This window comes from Colletes latitarsis, unplaced genomic scaffold (assembly GCF_051014445.1).
Source record: "Colletes latitarsis isolate SP2378_abdomen unplaced genomic scaffold, iyColLati1 scaffold0002, whole genome shotgun sequence".
In the NCBI taxonomy this organism is placed as follows: domain Eukaryota; kingdom Metazoa; phylum Arthropoda; class Insecta; order Hymenoptera; family Colletidae; genus Colletes; species Colletes latitarsis.
In genome coordinates, this window is record NW_027488365.1 from 16,065,776 (window position 1) to 16,073,709 (window position 7,934).

The window sequence follows — 7,934 nt, forward strand, 5'->3', positions numbered from 1 at the left end:
AGGATAAGGCATGTTAGGTCTTCGTTGGGCCTGGGATTTGCCCTCATCAGACATATCCTTTCGCATTCTCCACATACTTGTTAAACAGATTCTGGGTCTTTTCTGGTTTGGATCACGTAGTAATGTGGTACCATACTGAAACATTCAATTAAATCTGGTCTTGATAAATATTTTAGAGGATAACGCATGATAGGTCTTGGTTAGGTCTAGGATTTGGCCTCAGCAGGCTCATACTTTCGCATATTTCTCATACTTGATTGCCAGATCCTGGGCTTTTTCTGGTTTGGATCACGTAGTAATGTGGTACCGCACTGAAACAGTCCATTAAACCTGGTTTCGATCAATATTTTAGAGGATAACGCATGTTAAGTCTGGTATAGGTCTGGGATTTGCCCTCGTCAGGCTCATACTTTCGCATTCTCCACATACTTGTTGACGAGATCCTGGGTTTTTTCTGGTTTGGATCACGTAGTAATGTGGTACCACACTGAAACAGTCAATTAAACCTGGCATCGATCAATATTTTAGAGGATAACGCATGTTATGTCTAGGTTGGGCTTGGGATTTGCCCACATCAGACACATACTTTCGCATTCTCCACATACTTGTTAAACAGATTCTGGGTTTTTTCTGGTTTGGATCACGTAGTAATGTGGTACCACACTGAAACAGTCCATTAAACCTGGTTTCGATCAATATTTTAGAGGATAACGCATGTTATGTCTGGGATAGGTCTGGGATTTGCCCTCGTCAGGCTCATACTTTCGCATTCTCCACATACTTGTTGACGAGATCCTGGGTTTTTTCTGGTTTGGATCACGTAGTAATGTGGTACCACACTGAAACAGTCCATTAAACCTGGTTTCGATCAATATTTTAGAGGATAACGCATGTTAGGTCTGGGTTAGGTCTAGGATTTGCCCTCAGCAGGCTCATACTTTCGCATAATTCTCATACTTGATGGCCAGATCCTGGGCTTTTTCTGGTTTGGATCACGTAGTAATGTGGTACCACACTGAAACAGTCCATTAAACCTGGTTTCGATCAACATTTTAGAGGATAACGCATGTTATGTCTAGTTTAGGCCGGAGATTTGCCCTCATCAGACACATATTTTCGCGTTCTACACATACCTGTTAATCAGATCCTGGAAATTTTTCTGGGTTGGATCAGGTAGTAATGTGGTACCACACTAAAACAGTCCATTAAACCTGGTTTCGATGAATATTTTTGAGGATAAGGCATGTTAGGTCTTGGTTGGGCCTGGGATTTGCCCTCATCAGGCTCATACTTTCGCACATTTCTCATACTTGATGGCTAGATCCTGGGCTTTTTCTGGATTGGATCAGGTAGTAATGTGGTACAACACTGTAACAGTCCATTAAACCTGGTTCCGATCAATATTTTAGAGGATAACGCCGGTTAGGTCTCGGTTAGGTGTGGGATTTGCCCTCGTCAGGCTCATACTAACGCATATTTCCCATACTTGATGGCTAGATCCTGGGCTTCTTCTGGATTCGATCACGTACTAATGTGGTACAACACTGAAACAGTCCATTAAACCTGGTTTCGATCAATATTTTAGAGGATAACGCATGTTAGGTCTGGGTTACGTCTAGGATTTGCCCGCATCAGGCTCATACTTTCGCACATTTCTCATACTTGATGCCTAGATCGTGGGTTTTTTCTGGTTTGGATCACGTAGTAATGTGGTACCACACTGAAACAGTCCATTAAACCAGGTTTCGATCAACATTTTAGAAAATAACGCATGTTAGGTCTTGGTTAGGTCTGGGATATGCCCTCATCAGGCTCATACTTTCGCGTTTTTCACATACTTGTTGAACAGATCCTGGGTTTTTCTGGTTTGGATCACGTAGTAATGTGGTACCACACTGAAACACTCCATTAAACCTGGTTTCCATCAATATTTTAGAGGACAACGCAAGTTAGGTCTCGGATAGGTCTGGGATTTGCCCTCATCAGGGCCATACTTTCGTATTTTTCACATACTTGTTGAACAGATCCTGGGTTTTTCTGGTTTGGATCACGTAGTACTGTGGTACCACACTGAAACGGTCCATTAAACCTAGTTTCGATCAATATTTTAGAGGATAACGCATGTTTAGGTCTAGGTTTGGCCTGGGATTTGCCCTCATCAGGGTCATACTTTCGCCTTTTTCACATACCTGTTGAACAGATCCCTGGCTTATTCTGGTTTGGATCATGTACTAATGTGGTACCACACTGAAACAGTCCATTAAACCTGGTTTGGATCAATATTTTAGAGAATAACTCATGTTAGGTCTGGGTTAGGACTAGGATTTGCCCTCAGCAGGCTCATACTTTTGCATTCTTCACATACTAGTTGTACAGATCCTGGGTTTTTTTCTGGTTTGGATCACGTAGTAATGTGGTACCACACTGAAACAGTCCATTAAACCAGGTTTCGATCAATATTTTAGGGAATAACGCATGTTAGGTCTTGGTTAGGTCTGGGATTTGCCCTCATCAGGCTCATACTTTCGCGTTTTTCACATACTTGTTGAACAGATCCTGAGTTTGTCTGGTTTGGATCACGTAGTAATGTGGTACCACACTGAAACAGTCCATTAAACCTGGTTTCGATCAATATTTTAGGGAATAACTCATGTTAGGTCTGGGTTAGGACTAGGATTTGCCCTCAGCAGGCTCATACTTTCGCGTTCTACACATACCTGTTAATCAGATCCTGGGTATTTTTCTGGTTTGGATCAGGTAGTAATATGGTACCACACTGTAACAGTCCATTAAACTTGGTTTCGATCAATATTTTAGAGGATAACGCATGTTATGTCTAGTTTAGGCCGGGGATTTGCCCTCATCAGATACATATTTTCGCGTTCTACACATACCTGTTAATCAGATCCTGGGTGTTCTTCTGGTTTGGATCAGGTAGTAATGTGGTACCACACTGAAACAGGTGATTAAACCTGGTTTCGATCAATATTTTTGAGGATAACGCATGTTAGGTCTTTGTTAGGCCTGGGATTTTCCCTCATCAGACACATACTTTCGCATTCTCCACATACTTGTTGAACGGATCCTGGGTTTTTTCTGGTTTGGATCACGTAGTAATGCGTTACCACACTGAAACATTCAATTAAACCTGGTTTCGATCAATATTTTTGAGGATAACTCATGTTATGTCTGGGTTAGGTCTAGGATTTGCCCTAATCAGGCTCATAATTTCGCATATTTCTCAAACTCCATGGCTAGATCCTGGGCTTTTTCTGGATTGAATCACGTAGTAATGTGGTACCACACTGAAACAGTAAATTAAACATGGTTTCGGTCAATATTTTTGAGGATAACGCAAGTTAGGTCTGGGATAAGTCCGGGATTTGCCCTCATCAGGATCATATTTTCGCATTTTTCACATACTTGGTGTACAGATCCCTGGCTTTTTCTGGTTTGGATCACGTAGTAATGTGGTACCACACTGAAACATTCAATTAAATCTGGTCTTGATAAATATTTTAGAGGATAACGCATGTTAGGTCTGGGTTACGTCTAGGATTTGCCCGCATCAGGCTCATACTTTCGCACATTTCTCATACTTGATGCCTAGATCGTGGGTTTTTTCTGGTTTGGGTCACGTAGTAATGTGGTACCACACTGAAACAGTCCATTAAACCTGGTTTCGATCAACATTTTAGAATATAACGCATGTTAGGTCTTGGTTAGGTCTGGGATATGCCCTCATCAGGCTCATACTTTCGCGTTTTTCACATACTTGTTGAACAGATCCTGGGTTTTTCTGGTTTGGATCACGTAGTAATGTGGTACCACACTGAAACACTCCATTAAACCTGGTTTCCATCAATATTTTAGAGGACAACGCAAGTTAGGTCTCGGATAGGTCTGGGATTTGCCCTCATCAGGGCCATACTTTCGCATTTTTCACATACTTGTTGAACAGATCCTGGGTTTTTCTGGTTTGGACCACGTAGTACTGTGGTACCACACTGAAGCGGTCCATTAAACCTAGTATCGATCAATATTTTAGAGGATAACGCATGTTTAGGTCTAGGTTAGGCCTGGGATTTGCCCTCATCAGGGTCGTACTTTCGCCTTTTTCACATACCTGTTGAACAGATCCCTGGCTTATTCTGGTTTGGATCATGTACTAATGTGGTACCACACTGAAACAGTCCATTAAACCTGGTTTGGATCAATATTTTAGAGAATAACTCATGTTAGGTCTGGGTTAGGACTAGGATTTGCCCTCAGCAGGCTGATACTTTTGCATTCTTCACATACTAGTTGTACAGATCCTGGGTTTTTTTCTGGTTTGGATCACGTAGTAATGTGGTACCACACTGAAACAGCCCATTAAACCAGGTTTCGATCAATATTTTAGAAGATAACGCATGTTAGGTCTTGGTTAGTTCTGGGATTTGCTCTGATCAGGCTCGTACTTTCGCATATTTCTCATAGTTGAAGGCCAGATTCTGGCCATTTTCTGGTTTGGATCCCGTAGTAATGTGGTACCACACTGAAACTGTCCATTAAACCTGGTTTCGATCAATATTTTAGGGAATAGCGCACGTTAGGTCTGGGTTAGGACTAGGATTTGCCCTCAGCAGGCTCATACTTTTGCATTCTTCACATACTAGTTGTACAGATCCTGGGTTTTTTCTGGTTTGGATCACGTAGTAATGTGGTACCACACTGAAACAATCCATTAACCCTGGTTTCGATCAATATTTTAGGGAATAACGCAAGTTCGGTCTGGGATAGGTCCGGGATTTGCCCTCATCAGGGTCATATCCTCGCATTTTTCACATACTTGTTGAACAGATCCCTGGCTTTTTCAGGTTTGCATCACGTAGTAATGTAGTACCACACTGAAACAGTCGATTAAACCTGGTTTCGATCGGTATTTTGGAGGATAACGCATGTTATGTCCAGGGATAGGCCTGGGATTTGCCATCATCAGACACATACTTTCGCATTCTCCACATACTTGTTGAACGGATCCTGGGTTTTTTCTGGTTTGGATCACGTAGCAATGTGGTACCACACTGAAACAATCGATTAAAGCAGGTCTCGGTCAATATTTTAGATGGTAACGCAAGTAATGTCTGGGATAGGTCTGGGATTTGCCCTCGTCAGGCTCATACTTTCGCATATTTCTCATACTTGATGGCCAGATTCTGGCCATTTTCTGGTTTGGATCCCGTAGTAATGTGGTACCACACTAAAACTGTCCATTAAACCTGGTTTCGATCAATATTTTAGAGGATAACGCATGTTAGGTCTGGGATAGGTCCGGGATTTGCCCTCATCGGGGTCATATCTTCGCATTTTTCACATACTTGTTGAACAGATCCATGGCTTTTTCTGGATTGGATCACGTAGTAATGTGGTACCACACTAAAACAGTCCATTAAACCTGGTTTCGATCAATATTTTAGAGGATGACGCATGTTAGGTCTTGGTTAGGTCTGGGTTTTGCTCTCATCAGGCTCGTACTTTCGCATATTTCTCATAGTTGATGGCCAGATTCTGGGCTTTTTCTGGTTTGGATCTCGTTGTAATGTCGTACCACACTGAAACAGTCGATTAAAGCAGGTCTCGGTCAATATTTTAGATGGTAACGCAAGTAATGTCTGGGATAGGTCTGGGATTTGCCCTCGTCAGGCTCATACTTTCGCACTCTTCACATACTAGTTGTACAGATCCTGGGTTTTGTTCTGGTTTGGATCACGTAGTAATGTGGTACCACACTGAAACAGTCCATTAAACTTGGTTTCGATCAATATTTTAGAAGATAACTCATGTTAGGTCTCGGTTAGGTCTGGGATTTGCTCTCATCAGGCTCGTACTTTCGCATATTTCTCATACTTGATGGCCAGATTCTGGCCATTTTCTGGTTTGGATCCCGTAGTAATGTGGTACCACACTGAAACTGTCCATTAAACCTGGTTTCGATCGGTATTTTGGAGGATAACGCATGTTATGTCCGGGATAGGCCTGGGATTTGCCATCATCAGACACATACTTTCGCATTCTCCACATACTTGTTGAACGGATCCTGGGTTTTTTCTGGTTTGGATCACGTAGCAATGTGGTACCACACTGGAACAGTCCATTAAACCTGGTTTCGATCAATATTTTAGAGGATAACGCATGTTAGGTGTTGGGTTAGGTCTAGGATTTGCCCACAGCGGGCTCATACTATCGCATATTTCTCATACTTGATGGCTAGATCCTGGGCTTTTTCTGGATTGGATCACGTAGTAATGTGAGGTCACACTGAAACATTCAATTCAACCTGGTTTCGATCAATATTTTGGAGGATAACGCATGTTATGGTTAGGTTAGGCCTGGGATTTGCCATCATCAGACACATACTTTCGCATTCTCCACATACTTGTTGAACAGATCCTGGGTTTTTCCGGTTTGGATCACGAAGTAATGTGGTACCACACTGAAACATTCAATTAAATCTGGCCTTGATAAATATTATAGAGGATAACGCATGTTAGGTCTGGGTTAGGTCTAGGATTTGCCCTCATCAGGCTCATACTTTCGCACATTTCTCATACCTGTTGCCTAGATCGTGGGTTTTTTCTGGTTTGGATCAGGTAGTAATGTGGTACCACACTGAAGCAGTAGATTAAACCTGGTCACGATCAATATTTTAGATGATAACGCATGTTAGGACTCGGTTAGGTGTGGGATTTGCCCTCATCAGGCTCATACTTTCGCATATTTCTCATACTTGTTAGCCAGATCCGTTGCTTTTTCTGGGTTGGATCACATAGTAATGTAATACCACACTGATATAGTCAATTCTACCTGGACTCGATCAATATTTTAAAGGATAAATCATGTTAGGTCTGGGTTAGGTCCAGGATTTGCCCGCATCAGGCTCTTACTTTCGCATATTTCTAATACTTGTTAGCCAGATCCTTTGCTTGTTCTGGATTTGGTCTCAAAGTAATGTAATACCACACTGAAACAGTCGATTAATCCTGGTCTCGATCAATATTTTATAGGATAACGCAAGTTAGGTCTGGGATAGTTCTGGGATCTGCCCTCATCAGGCTCATATCTTCGAATTTTTCACATACTTGTTGAACAGATCCTGGGTTTTTTCTGGTTAAGATCACGTAGTAATGTGGTACCACACTGAAACAGTCGATTAAACTTGGTTTCGATCAATAATTTAGATGATAACGCATGCTAGGACTCGGTTAGGTGTGGGATTTGCCCTCATCATGCTTATACTTTCGCATATTTCTCATACTTGTTAGCCAGATCCGTTGCTTTTTCTGGGTTGGATCACATAGTAATGTAATACCACACTGATATAGTCAATTCTACCTGGACTCGATCAATATTTTAGAGGATAACGCATGTTAGGTCTGGGTTAGGTCTGGAATTTGCTCTCATCAGTCTCATTTCCTGGATTGGATCACACAGTAATGTAGTACCACACAGAAGCAGTCAATTATACCTGGTTTCGATCAATATTTTAGAGGATAACGCATGTTAGGTCTAGGTTAGGCCTGTGATTTGCCCCCATCAGACTCATACTTTCGCATTCTTCACATACTTGCTGAACAGATCCTGGGTTTTTTCTGGTTTGGATCACGTAGTAATGTGGTACCACACTGAAACAGTCGATTAAACCTGGTTTCGATCAATATTTCAGATGATAGTGCATGTTAGGTCTAGGTTAGGCCTGGGATTTGCCCTCAGCAGGCTCGTGATTCCGCATATTTCTCATACTTGACAGCCAGATTCTGGGCTTTTTCTGGTTTGGATCACGTAGTAATGTGGTGCCACACGGAAACAGTCGATTAAACCTGGTTTCGATCAATATTTTTGAAGATAACACATGTTAGGTCTGGTTCAGGTCTTGGATTTGCCCGCATCTGGCA